Source organism: Dromiciops gliroides, chromosome 1 (genome assembly GCF_019393635.1).
Source record: "Dromiciops gliroides isolate mDroGli1 chromosome 1, mDroGli1.pri, whole genome shotgun sequence".
NCBI classification, from domain to species: domain Eukaryota; kingdom Metazoa; phylum Chordata; class Mammalia; order Microbiotheria; family Microbiotheriidae; genus Dromiciops; species Dromiciops gliroides.
This window is the reverse complement of record NC_057861.1, coordinates 398915409-398930598: the sequence shown is the minus strand read 5'-3', so window position 1 is coordinate 398930598 and position 15190 is coordinate 398915409. Positions and strand designations below refer to the sequence as shown.

The 15190-nt window shown below is 36.1% G+C and overlaps 1 protein-coding gene across 1 annotated transcript in view; it reads left to right on the top strand.

Moving 5' to 3' along the window:
* The window catches only part of MAP3K1 (mitogen-activated protein kinase kinase kinase 1), a 76391-nt gene that overhangs the window by 22686 nt on the left and 38515 nt on the right, over positions 1 to 15190 (top strand). The window lies entirely within an intron of this gene.

Here is a 15190-nt window from a genome sequence, read left to right as displayed (position 1 = left end):
AGACACAGTAAAGCAAATCCGATTGAATAAAAAAATAGAGGGTGGTATGAAATATCTTCTTAGAAAAACAGCTGATCTGGAAAATAGATCTAGGAGAGATAATTTGAAAATCATTGGACTACCTGGAAGCCATGATCAAAAAAAGAGCCTAGACATCATCTTCCAAGAAATTATCAGGGAAAATTGCCCTGATATTCTAGAAGCAGAAGGTAAAATAGAAATTGAAAGAATCCATGATCACCTCCTGAAAGAGATCCCAAAAGGAAAACTTCCAGGAATATTATAGCCAAATTCCAGAGATCCCAGGTCAAGGAGAAAATATTGCAAGCAGCTAGGAAAAAAAATTTCAAATACTATGGAGCTACAGTAAGGATAAAACAGGATCTTGCAGCATCTACATTAAAGGACTGGAGGGCATGGAATATGATATTCCAGAGGGCAAAGGAACTGGGACTACAGCCAAGAATCATGTAACCAGCAAAATTGTGTATAATTTTTCGGGGGAAAAAATGGGACTTCAATGAAAAAGAGAACTTTCAGGCATTTGTGATGAAAAGACCTGAAAATTTGACTTCCAAATGCAAGACCCTAAAGAAGCATAAAAAGGTAAACAGGAAAAAGAAATCATGAGGGATATTAAAAGATTAAACTGTTTACATTCCTACATGTGAAGATAATACTTCTAACTCATAAGATCTTTTTCAGTATTAGGGCAGCTGAAAGGAATATACTTAGAGAGCAAAGGTATAAATTGAATATGAAGGGATGATATCTGTAAAGCATTTATTTTTTGTTTATCCTTGTTTTTTTGTGGGACAGGCAGGGTGGAGTGGCTTATGTCTGGGGCTGGATGTGGGTTTGGGGCCTCCTGGGTCCAGGGCTGGTGCTTTGTCCACTATGTCACCTAGCTGACCCATGATGACATCTTGAAAATAAATTTAAGGGGTAAGAGGAATGCACTGGAAGAAAGGAAAAGGGAGAGGTGGATTGGGGAAAAGTAGTTCACATAAAAGAAACAAGAAAAAGCTTATGGAGTAGAGGGAAAGATGGGGAAAGAGTGGGGGAGTGAGTGAGCCTAACTCATCAGAATTGGCTCAAAGAGGGAATAACTCAAGAGGGGATGGTAATATATCTTGCCCTGTGGGAAAGTGGGAAGGGAGAGGGATAAGGGGGGTGGGACAGTGGAAGGAAGGGCAGATTGGGGGAGGGGGTAGTAAAAAGCAAAATACTTTCAAGGAAGGATAGGGTGAAGGAAGATAGAAAATAAAGTAAATATCAAGGGGAGGGAATAAGATGGAGAGTAATACAGTTAACAATAGTAACTGAAAGAATTGATGAGCAGAATGATATCAGGAGGATGTATGAAAAATACAAACCATCAACAGAGATAGAACTGATGGTATCTGAATACAGATTGAAGTATAATTTTATTTGTTAGCTCCTCTTTCTAAAGGTATTTTGTCTATATTCTTTCACAACCTGAATAATGAGAAGATGTTTTGGATAACTGCACATATATGATATACTGAATTTCTGGATTTCATAGGGAGGGATGAGGAGGGAGGGAAGAAGAAAATTTAGAACACAAAGTTTTAAAAAATCAATGTGAAAAGTAATGATGAGCAGGAGGAGTTCAGAGAAACCTGGAAGGACTTAGATGAACTGATGCTGACTGAGAGGAGCAGAACCAAAGGAACATTGTATACAATAACAGCAACATTGTGTGATGAACAATGGTGATAGACTTGGCCCTTTTTAGCAATGAAATTTCAAAGAACTTCATAATAGAAAATGTTTTCAACATCCAGAGACAAAGAACCGTGGTTTATGAATGCAGTTTGAACCATAGTGTTTCTATTTTGGGGCTGGTTTTTTTCCTCTTCTTTTTTGAGGTTTTTCCCTTGTGCTCTGACTCTTCTTTTACAATATGACTAATGCAAAAATGTGTTTAATGTGATTGCACATTAAAAAAAAATCACTTCTGAAATATTGCCAAAGAAATAAAAATTAATTGAAAGGTAAAACTTTTGAGTTTTTGACAGTCATAATGCTTTATAATCATGTGATGGGTTAATTCTTATTTAGAAAATTAATTTTTAATATGCAAATGCTAATAAAACAAATAGATGAATTCCTATTGAACTTTCCAAAACCAGAATGCAGTCTGGGGTTAAGAATAAGAATCACAGACTTAGCTTTTCTCAGCAGTGCAATGATGTAAGACAGTTCCAGAGAACTCATGATGGAAAATGTTCTCCACATCCAGAAAAAAGAACTGTAGATTATGAACGCAGATTGAACTATACTGTCTCTACTTTTGTTTTTGTTTTTTGTTTTTTAAGTTTTCTTTCTTGTGTTCTGATTCTTCTTTCACAATATGAGTAATGCAGAAATATGTTTAATGTGATTGTACATATATAACCTATATCATATTGCTTTCTGTCTTGAGGGAAGGAAGGGAGGGAGAAAATTTTTGAACTAAAATTCTTATGAAAACAAATATTGAAAACTGTCTTTACATGTAACTGGAAAATAATAAAATACTTTTGTGATTAAAAAAAGAATAAGAATTACAGAATGGATGGGACTTCTGCTTAGGGTTGTAACGATTGGAATGACGCCACCTGCTGGAGACTTACTGTAGAAGAGTTCTGCCCATGAAGCGAAGGTCTTTGAGGGCAAGACCAGGAGTCTTTTCTTTGGCGTCAGGAAGTGACACTGGCTAGTGGGAGGAAGAAGGAAGAGACTGGCGCTCTGTCTCGGGCTCTTTCCTGGGGACTGTGGCAGAGAAGGGAGCTAGAAACGTGCTCTCCCTTTAATAGATAGAGGAATGTAGGCCTTTCTCTCTCTTTACCAAATTCTTATTCTCCTTAATAAATGCTTAAAAGTCTAAACTATTGCTAAAGCTTATAATTTATTGGCGACCACTCATTAGATATTTTAGACAGACTAGCTAGAATTTTAGCCCTTAACAGGGTGGATGGGAGAATAACTCACTACTGAGAAAAGACCCAGCTGCTCATTTCTAAATTTGTCTTCTCTGCAAAAGAGAATGATCTTTACATAGGAAGTGTCAAACATGAGTAGGTAAGTAAGGAAATGGAAAGCATCTAGCTTCTCTCCACAAATTCAAGATATCTAGCCTGTGTGGAAAGAACTGACAAGCGATTGTTGAGCCATTGTCTGTTTTATATGAAAGACAATGAAAAATGTGTGTGGTGCCACAAAATTGGAGAAAAGCTAGTGTCCTTTCCTCCCCACTTTTTTTTTTTTAAAAGGAACTGAATCTACAAACCATTGAGCTTGACTTTGATTCCTGGGAAAATTATATAAAGGATCATTAAAGAGATGGTTGGCAAACATTTAGAAAGGGAAGTGGTCGTTACTAAGAACCAACATGGCTTTATCAAGAACAGGTCATGCCAGACTGGCATTTAATTTTTGGATAGGATTACTTAAATTAGCTAAGGGGAGTTCTGTGGATATGGTTTACCTAGACTTTAGCAAAGCTTTTGATAAAGTATCTTATACTATTCCTCTGGAGAAGATTGAGAAATATAGATTAAGTGATAATACAATCAGATAGATTGAGAACTGGTTGAGTGGCTGAACTCAGCGGTTTGTTAATGGGTAATCACAGAAGGGGCTGCCTTGAAGAGGTCATGAGTTTTACCTCCTTGAAATCTTCAATCAGAGGCTGCATGTCCACTTGTCTGTGTTATAGTAGGGATTCTTTTCATTTAAAGCTTTTACTGGATGGCCTCTGAGGTACTTTCTAATTCTTACATTCGGAGATTGGTAAAGAGATGATAGGTCTACACATTCACTTTTGCATTATTTTATGTTATTTTAAATTAACAATTTTATAATTCTCTTCAGTCATCTCTAGAGTAGGAGTTAAATGCACCATCAAGTTAACAAGCATTTATTAAGCTCCTACTATGTAATACACACACACACACATATGCATTGCTAAGTTATGGAGATAAGAGAAATGCAAAAAAAAAGTCCTTGCTCCCAAGAAGCTCATGGTCTGACTGGGGAGATGTGCAAATAATAGTACAAACAATGTATGTATCTATAGGATACATAGGATAAGTTGGATATGATGTCGGAGGGAAGACACTAACATTTAGGAAGACCAGGAATGACTTTCTTGCAGATGGAACTTTAAGTAAGAGGCAGAGGCGAGGGAGAAAATTGTAGGCAAGGGGGGCAGGCTGTGATGGTGCCTGACATCAGGAATAGCAAAGAGGCTAGAGTCACTGGTTTGCAGAGTAGATCGAGCATAGTAAGCTATAAAAAGAATGGAATGCTGGGAAAGGTGAGTTTATAAAGGACTTTGAATGCCAAAGGATTTTACTTTTGATCTTCTAGGCCAAAGCTGTTATACTCCAGCCTGCAAAGCTCAGAAGTGCAGGCTGAACTAGATTGATGTGTAATTGGGAAATGCTTAATAAAATAAGTAGGAATAAAATATAACAATTTTAATTTGTGGTTTTTCAAAGTTAATATGCTGCCTTTTTATTTGTTTGACACCTCTGCTCTGAACTCTAGGGACCACTGACATCTATTGAATAGGGTTATGACATAGTCAGACTCACTTTTTGAGGAAGGTCACTTGAGTTTTTGAGTGGAAGATGGGCTAGAGTAGGGAAATAATTTGAGAGGTGAGGAAATGAACCAGTATATTGTTATAGTAGTACAAGCTTGAGGTGATGACTTGCATCAGGGCAGTGGCAGAATCAGAAAAGGGTGGTCAGGTAGAAATATTGGAGAAAGATTGAAAAAGGTCGAATCTTGACAAGACAGCACCAGAGCAGTTCAATGCTAATAATGTACTTTAGTGCACAGATTTCGATAGTTTGGTATTTGTTGCTATTAATACATATTTAAAGGTTTTTAGCATAAAAAAATTAAACACAGATTTTTATCCATAACCGTGTGTTGTGCCCAGCTTGGGTATAAGCCAGTAATGATTCATTTGATGGCTGATGTATGCTTTTAACATATGTTGAAAGTGATTTAAAGAATTTGACAAAGATCTCTAAAAGAACAGAGTTGTTTTGATGTGGTTCTGTGAAAACAGGTTTGGAGTTGATTATCTCCAAGGTGTCTTCACTTCAAAACATTCCATAGTTTTAGAAAACTAAAAATTCTTAGCGTATTCTTTTTGTCATTTTTAGTACCATTTGTAAAATTATAGTATGTCTTTAAAAGTTGTCTCATGATCAAGTAATCTTGAGAACTAAAAAACCATGGTTATTATTTGTCATTGGATATCACATAAAAATAAATGTTCTAGGCTACTTGAACATTTAATTAAGTTAGGGTGTAAAGTAGTCTAATTGAGCTTAAAATAGAAATCTCAGTACTTTTCCCTATTGGGATTCCCTAATGCTTGCACAGTAAGCTTAACTGTATATAGAAGCTGAAGTGTTGAATTAAATGAAAAGTTAATAGGATTTTTAAAATAACATTTTATTCAAATCTTAACAAATGTTCCATAGATTTCATAATTTAGGAAATTGTTTAAATTTTATTAAACTTACATTTTAAATATTTTCCATACAACTATCTAATAGAAATAATATGCATTCTGTAGCAAAATTATAGGTGCATAGAAACTTAATGCCATCAGAAAACTTATAGATTATCTACTCGATCTTCCTTATTTTACAGACTAAGGAAATTGAGACCCAGAAATGTTGAGTTGCCTAAAACCAACTGATGAATTAGGGGCAGAGACTGGACTACTTACTACTTACTTTTTTTTTTTTTCTTTTCTACAAAATCCTGTGATGTTTGGCTAATTACTCATTGTCTTTTTCCCCCCTTTTTGGGGGGAGCAGGGCAATAAGGGTTAAGTGACTTGCCCAGGGTCACACAGCTAGTAAGTATCAAGTGTCTGAGGCTGGGTTTGAACTCAGGTACTCCTGAATCCAGGGCTGGTGCTTTATCCACTGTGCCACCTAGCTGCCCCCCTTCCTCATTGTCTTTCTAAGGCAGTCTCATGCTTAAATACTCACACTGCTTCTAAATTCTTGAAATATCTACACTTAATCCTTGCTATTCATCACAAATCTATAGGAAGTAGTTTTACTTTGAACTTTTTAGTTTTTTTTTTCAACTAAGTTCTTTATTTAAAAAATAGAAATGACTGCTCATCCTCTTTATTCTGCCCCAGCACCTTCCTCAAGATGAAATGATTATTGAACAAGAGCCTCCATGCTTTTTGGTGTATAGCTATGTATAGCTTTGCGTGAAAAAGGCATGTTGGTAAAGTATATTTTAGTAATAATAACAATAAAAGCACCTAACATTTATGCAGAGTTTTAGAGTTTTGGAAAGCACTTTATATGCATCTTACTGGAGCCTAGCAACAGCTGGTAGAGTAGGTACTAAAGATATTATCTGCATTTTACAACTGAGAAAACAGCTAACCATGGCCTTAACACAGGGGATGGAAGGAGAAGGGGGCGGGGGTGTCCATTGCTGTGGAACATTGCATATAATTTAATGTATTGGTTGGTTCTCTAAATGTTTTTTCTTCCCGTTTTAAAAAAAATTCTTTATTATAAGCAATGGCTCTTTGGGCAGGAAGGGGGGATATCTAGTCAATGTAAAGACAAATATATTAATACAAACCTATTTACAATTGACACTTAAATAACACTTTAAGATTTTTTAAAGTGTATAAAATATTTCAGTTGGTTCTTAAAACAACCCTGTGAGATTGGTACTACAGGTATTCTCATTTTTCAGATGAAGAAGTAGAGACTCTGAAATTAGGTTAGGAAATTTGCTTATGGCCACATAGCAAGGCCATATTAGAGGCATCAAGGCATATTAGAGTGCTGTATTTGGAGCCAGGAAGACAGAGTTCAGATCCTGCTTCAGATACTAGTTCTTTGGCCCTGAATCAGTCAGTTAGCCTCCCTTGGCCTTAGTTCATCATCTATAAAATTTCAGTTGCACTAGATGGCTTCTAAGGGTCCTTGTGGTTCCAAACCAATGATCCTATATGTCAAGAGAGCAAATGAACCCAGATCTTAACTGTCCACATTCTGCACTCTTTCAATGAGTCAACAAGCATTAACCAGGCCTACTGTGTGCTAGGTACTATGCTAAGTATTATGAATACAGAGATGGGGGGGGAGGGCCAAACAGTTCCTCCTTTCAAGGAGCTCGTAGTCTTAAGAGGGGGACATTATGCAAAACAACTGGGTACAAACAGAATATATACAAGGTAAATTGGAAATAATCCCCAGATGAAAAGGACTAAGATTAAGAAGGACAAGGAAAGGCTTCTTGTACAAATTGAAACTGTAACGGAGATTATTCATGTTTTGCTCAGAGAAGTAGATTGGCATTTATATTTATATCTCAATAATAGCACCCTGGGCAAATCACTTAACCCTCATTGCCCGGTAAGTAAGTAAATAAATAAATAACAGCATGTATGTTTACCAAGGAAAAAGAAGAAACGTTTTTATAATAGCAATCATCATATTTATAAATTATAACTTATACTTTACTTCAGAAAAACTAATACATATTTTAAAATTTAAAAACCGAGTTCTGGAGATATATTTGAAATATTTACTATAAATAAAATATTTTAAATTTGAGTGGTTGATGGAGAACCAAGTGATTAAAGCAAATTTATGCTTCCTTTTTCAAATCTACTTAAACACACAAAATCCGAGTAGAAAGGTCCTTTTATTTCATCCAATTCAACCCCTACATTTTACAATGAAGAAACTGAGGACAAAGGTGGTTTTATGAAGTTTTTTCTTTCCTCTAAATGTTTATTAAAGACATAATTTTTTTCTCCTTTTATCCCATTGGGCTGTCAGTCTGATGATAGAGAACTGTTTATTCCTTCCTATGTCCTTGATAGCTCAAGAAGAACTTCTTAGAAACATTTTGAAAACAAATGGGACTTTGTTTTAGCCCTCTTCCCTTATTGTTGTATATCCTTAATTTTTGGAAACAGGTAAACAAGGAAAAGGATGCTAATTTTTACAGGACTCTGCTAAATGTGTGTTTCCTTTAAATGATGTTCTTCCTGTCCCATTTGATAAATCCTACATTGTGGAGAGATAAACTATCTCAGAGTCTTTACCAAATGGTCAAAAGAGTTTTCATTGAAATAGACAAATTCATTAGAACTTCTTATAGGAGTTACTGTTTAATCTAGGGTGAAATTCAGTGTAAGGTGAAGTCTGGGTTCTATGTAAGGATGTTAAGTTAAGTAAAATCTTGATGGGACCTCCACTTATTTGGAACCAGAGGATAGCATTATAGGTAGAGTAGGTACTAGTGCATGTTTTTAAAATTGCATTCTTCCTCAATTGAGTTGTGACCTTACTGGCTTCATTTTATATATAAATCTTGGAAGTTTAGCAGTTGTATGAGAGTGTTCATATCTGAAAGGGCATTGAGAAAACATTTTTAAATTATATTTTTATTTATTTCATTAAATATTTCCCAGTTACATTTTTTAAAATTTTGAGTTCTAGATTCTCTCCCTTTCTCCCTCCCACACCTCTGAAGGTAAGCAGTATATCAGTTGTACATGTGAAATCATGCAAAATATAATTCTACATTAGCCATGTTGCAAAACACACACATAAGTAAGAAAAATAAAGTTTAAAAAAATATGCTTCATTCTGCTCTCAGTTCATCAGTTCTTTCTACAATTTCCAATTTTTTGCCACCACAAAAAGAACTGCTATAAATATTTCTGTGCAAATAGGTCCACCCCCACCCCCTTCTTGGGGGGGGGGGGAATTAGAGTTAAATGACTTGTCCAGAGTCACACGGCTAGTAAGTGTCTGAAGGCCAGATTTGAACTTAGGTCTTCCTAATTCCAGGGATGGTGTTGTATCCACTGGGCCACCTACCTGCGGCTCCTTTTCCCTTTTCTTTAATCTCTTTGGGATATAGGTCTAATAGTGATATTTCTGGGTCCAAAGGTATGTACAATTTTATAACCATTTAGATATATTTCCAAATTGTCTCCAGAATGATTGGACCACTTCACAACTCTACCAGCTGTTCATTAGTGCCCCTATTTTTCTATATCTCCAGCATTTGACCTTTTCCTTTTCTATCACATTAGCCAATATGATAGGTGTGAGGTAGTACCTAAGTGCATTTCTCTTAACAATAGTAATTTAGAACATTTTTTTAATGTGACTATTAATAGCTTTGATATTTCTCCATCTGAAAACTGCCTATTCATATCCTTTGACCATCTATCAATTAGGGAATGGCTCTTATTTTTATAATTGTCTCAGCTCCTTTATTCGAGAAATGAGGCTTTATCAGCTAAATATACTGTTAGTTTGGCTGCATTGGTTTTGTTTATGCAAAATACATTCAGGAAATTTAGGGGAATTAGACCAGATGAATTTGAAACTAGCAGAAGTGAATATTTTATGACCAGAATTTGCTTTCCCCCTATGGCTTGAAAGCAAAAACTTTAAAATAGAAGAGCTATATTTGAATATGTTATATATTCCTAATTCCACACCTTTTCTCCTCCCCGTCTTCCCTAAGTTCCATGCTGGTTTTAAGATAACCAGTTTAAATGAGGGGAATGAATACTGTAGTACTGAAACAAAACCAAATCTCTTTATTTTTCTGTCTCATCCTTATGGAATTATTGGACCAGTGAAGATTGTTTGCCCTGTTGTAGAGGTATTTCATAACATTCAATTTACTGTCTATTTTGTTTGTGTAGACTGCTTATGTGGCCTCCTGGTTCTACTAGTAGAATGATAATTCTGAAACCCTGCATAACTACTAGCATTCTTTTTGCCATGAAGGAAAAAGAATAACTCACTTGTTATACTTTTCAATAAACAAAGTTAAAGTATTTTTCTCACAATAGCCCTGTGAGATACATGAGTATTATCTCCATTTTACCAACTGAGACCCAAAAAGGTGAAGTGCCTTTCCCAGGGTAAGTAGCAGGCAAAATGCATTTCTAACAGGTATAAACTGAGTTCCCTTTAGGCTCAGTCCGGAGCCAGTTCTCCCTGTTTTATGGTCCATTTTTCTAAAGACTTACACTGGAAGGAGTGCTGGCTTAGAGTCAAAAAATCTGTATTCAAGTTCTGACTTTGCTACTTATCTCCTCTAGGACCCTAAGAAAGCCACTTAAGTTCTATGGGTCTCAGTTTCCTCCTCCCTTAAATGAAAGGATTGGATTAGTTGACATTTTAGGCATTCTTCATCCCTGTCTACTAGAGGAGACCCAAACTTGGACTTGTTGGAGTATTTGGATTTGTTCTACTTTGTCACTGGGATATAAAGAAGCAAGACAACAATCTTTCTTCTCCATGCTAGCCATTGAGTTTCTTGATTACTAAGCAAAAGGTATTTCAAGCTGAACTGATGCTGAGTGAGATGAGCAGAGCCAGGAGAGCATTATACACAGTATCAACAACATTATGTGTTGATCAACTGTGATAGACTAGATTCTTCTCAGCAATACAACACTACAAGATAGTTCCAAAGGACTCATGATGGAAAAGGATCTCCAAATGGGGGGGGGGGGGGGGAGAACTGTGGAGTATGGATGCTGATTGAACCATACTATTTCTTGTTTTTGGTGCTGTTGTTTTTCTTTTTTGAAGTTTTTCCTTTTTGCTCTGATTCTTCTCTTATAATATGACTAATGCAGAAATGTTTGATGTTATTTTATATATACATACACACACACACACATATATATAACCTGCTGTCTAGGGGAGGGGGGAGGGAGGGAGAAAAATTTGAAATTGGAAATATTATAAAAACAAATGTTGAAAACTATCTCTACGTGTAACTGGAAAATAATAAAATACTTTTATTCCAAAAAAAAAAGTATTGCAAGCTACAATTCAAAGGTTGGTCATTAGCATAAATTAAGAATTCATGAATGAGTCAGTTTTGCTCCCTCTCCTTTGCTCACTTTGTTTCATACAAAGTTAGATGTAGAGGGTGATTATGTGTCTCGAATCCACTGAGCACCAGACTAGATTATGTATTATTGAGGTCAAAGCCCTGTCCTAGACACTGAGTGAGAGAGAGCTCAAGACCCGCCATCAAGACCTTTGAAGCCTAGTTAAAAGAGACAGTGCCTGCAAATGAAAAGGACAGGGCAGGATGGGCGCCATGCATAGTAAGCACTTCATAAGTGCTTTATCAGTCTGTCTCTCTGGAGGGCACAGAGAGGTGCCGTAGGGGCTCATCAGGGAAAGGCCACTGTTAGGTGTAAGTACAAATATAGAAGCCTGCAGGATTGAGATTTGCTAAGGGGACAGTGAATGGATAATGAGGGGGTGCTTAGGGGAAGAGTAGTGAGAGATTAGGTTGGGAGGACAATTGTACACATATCACAGAAGAAATTGAGTGCTTGAATACAATTTAATAACAAATTAATTTCTAATTTATCCAATTGCTACTACTGCTTCTTCTCTCATTCATATATATGTAATATAATTTTCGTGGTTTCCTAAATTTTATATATTTTGTGATGTATTTAGCTTTCCATAACCAACATTAGATCTTTGGATTCTTGCATCTTTGGATGAGAATCTCTACCTGTCCTCACCCCCTCCCCTCCATTGCTGAAATTACTGATCCATTGGTGTATTTCAGTATAACTACAGGTCTGGTCTCCTCCTTTCTACTTTCGGTTCTTCAAACCATAAAACTATCCCATTCATGCTAGTTGCCATTTTTCATTTTCTGCTCAGTAAACTAAGCTTCTGCTATCACATCTTCTGTGTCAGTAGTGTCAGATTCGTTACTTGGTCTTGGGAAACAAACAAGTCATTATAGAACTGCTGACATAAATGTTCTATCTTTGGTTTGCTTATCTCTTTCTATTTTTGTCTACAAGTGCTACAGGTATTGACTGTTTCAAAAAATGTTTCTGTTTTTACCTTCACTCCTTTTTTTCCTTGGTTGCTTTATCTTCTCTCCTCTCTCCCCCCAAATTGCTATAATCTTCCAGGATTTTAATTTCCCTACTAATTGTCACATTTGATTCCTCCCATTTTTAATCCTATTTGACTCATCAGTTCTAATAGTTTCTGTATTTTTGCATAATCACTTTGTTGGAATCTTTCTGATGCAATATTTTTCCTAGATTTTCTTTTTTATTATGAACTTGACAAACACCAACAAACATGAACATTCCCATAAAGAACAGAAAAATAAAATTTTATTTGAAACTACAAATCAACATGTACAACTTTTAAAAGTATTTGTTAAATCTAACACACTATACCACGACTCTTATCCCTGCTCCCTTCTGAACTTCCTTCTCTCTTCTGTGTATCTTTTAAATTCTCCTTTCCTCTTCTTCCTCTTCTCCGCCAAAAATGTCTTTCATGAATGGTCTTTGCATTGATCAGACTATTCAAGCCTTTCAAAATTGTTCTCCCTTATAGTATTGTAGCCATTGTATTATATGTTCTCCTTTATTCTCTCTTTTCTGTACATTCTTGAGTAGCTATCATTAGAGAACTTCCTTTGAGATTTTTATTCCAACTGCAGTTCTTAAAGTTAACCTCAGACTCTGGTTTTATATTGCCTATGGCTCTATCATTACTGTATAGGAATCCAGCCAGTAGTACATTTAGGGTCTATTTTCCACTCATAAGTGTATTACATATTCATCTCCAAATCTCTCATCTTCAGAATAGCCATCAGTTTTGTTTTGGGGTTGTACCTCCTTTTTTTTTGGTCCCGCCCATCCTTTCATTTCAAATATGCTACATCCTGCTTATATTTGCCACACATTGCTTTTTAGACCTTCTATTTTGAATTTAAGATTGTCATCCATGACTCATAATCATGTAATATAACTAGGTAAATATTAGTGGTAAAAGATGAAGTTTTAAAGTTTGGTATTATAAGTACCAAACAATTTCCCAAGTGGCATATGGCCTAATTTCCATTTCCTAGTCCCTAAACCCCCAGCTCATTGTAAGTCTGTGGCAATGGGTTGCCCATCCAGCTATGTGCAATGCATTGTAATACACAGATCTGATTATATTAGTCCCCTAATTAATAACATTCAGGGTATCCTAAAGGGTTTTTTTCTTTAGGATAAAATAAAAACTCCTCAGCTTGGTATTTATTTTTTCTAACCTTCATTGTATATTTATTCATTTATGTGATAAACATATTTATAGTTTGAGGTTCCAATTTTTATCCTCTTTCCCTCCTTCCCCTTCCCGAGGTGGTAAACAATCAGATATGGGTTATACACATGATTATGTAAAACATTATCATAGTTGTCATTTTGTATGAGAAAACTTGATTAAAAGAAAAAAAAATGAAAGAATGTGAAAAATAGCATGCTTCAGTACGTCAGTTTGGCATTTAAAGTCCTTCACAGTTTAACTCTAATCTACCTTTTGAGACAGTGCGCATGCATTCCACATTCCAGACAAACTGGCCTATTAACTTTGTATCCTGAGCATCTTGTAGAGTGGCATGCGCTCAGTTCTTTATAAATGGAAACATTCTTGTTCAAGTTAATAATTTTTTAAATGGAGAGGGAAATAATACATAAGAAAGTACATAAGAAAGTGACTGCAAAATTAACCAAGAATGCTTAATGCTTATTGAATTGGATATGATGAAATTTTTAGCATATGTACTTTACTAATGATTTATTAATAAGCCTCTCTATGAAGTAGCTGCTGTATTCTTTATTCTAAGCCTTTTTAGGTCACTCAAAAGATTATCCTGAAACGTAAATAGTAACAATAACAACAACAATAGCATTTATATAGCACTTACTATGTGTCAGGCACTGTGTTAAGCCTTGGTAATACAGTCTCTGCCCTCAAGAAGCTTATGGTCTAATGTAGAAGATGATATGCACACAAATATATACAAAGTAAGCTACACACAGGATAAATAGAAAAGAATTTACAGAGAGAGGGCCCTGAAATTAAGAGTTTGGGGGAAGGCTTCCTATAGAAGGTGGGATTTTAGTTGGGACTTGGAGGAAGCCAGAGAGGTCAGTAGTGGGAGTGGAGGAGGGATAGTATTCCAGGCATGGGGGCAACCAGAGAACATGCCCTGAGCTGAGAGATGGAGCGTCCTATTGGTGGAACAGCCTGGAGGTCAGGGTCTGGATCAGAGTACATGGATTGGAAGTAAAATGTAAGAAGACTGAAAAGGCAGGAGGGGCTGGGTTATGAAGGGCTTTGAATGCCCAGCACAGCATGCTGTGCTTTGTTCCTGGAGGTGATAGAAAGCCACTGGAGGAGCTTAGGAAACATAAGGGCTGGAATCAGGACCAGGAGAGTGTTACTGAACTCATACATAGCACTTAGATTCTTCTCATTTGGTCATTAATCATCTGCTGTTTTGTGAGAGCCCCTGTAGGGTTTTTGTTATTTAATCCTTACATTTTGGTGAGTTGTAATGTGTTTCCACCCATATTTGATAGAGCTTGGCCTTTGAAGTCAGGAAAATCTGAGTTCTAATCCTACCTCTGTGACACAGACCAGCTACATACCAGGAACAAATTATTTTACTTGCACTGGGCAAACTTTCTAAAGCTAGGCATTGAACATGAAATGCAGTTAAGAGAAGAGAGTGCCTCGACCTGAATTATAGGCCAGGACCAGAGAAAAAACTTTTAAAATAACAGACAAGAAAATTTCAAGTTTGTCTTGGTTTCCCAACTAGTTCTTAGTTCTTTAAGGACAGGGGCAGGGGAAATTAAATGAAGCCAGGAGATGCAAGATGGGGAAGGAGAGAATTACAGGCATTCAGGGATAGCTAGTGAAAATTCCTGGAGTTTGGAGATAGAATGTCTTGACTGAGGAACAGAGACAGCTGAGACTGGGGGATTCAGTTTCCTCATGGATCCATAGCTAATAAATAGAAGTCCAGGTCATAGGACTCTTTCCATGAAGTCCCAAAATTAAAGTACTTCTTCCATGACTTTGTAGATGAATGGTTAATAGCTCTGTAGATTCCATTTGTTCCTTCATAAGAAAAATTTTAAAATAGAACTTATTTTAATGGATTTTTAATTTACATTTTTAAAATTCAGTTTTATTTTTATTTTCGGTTCCAAATTCTCACCTTCTCTTACCCAAGGAGAAGTCAAGAAGAACAAAACCCATTGTAAACATGTATACTCATGCAAAACAAATTCCTT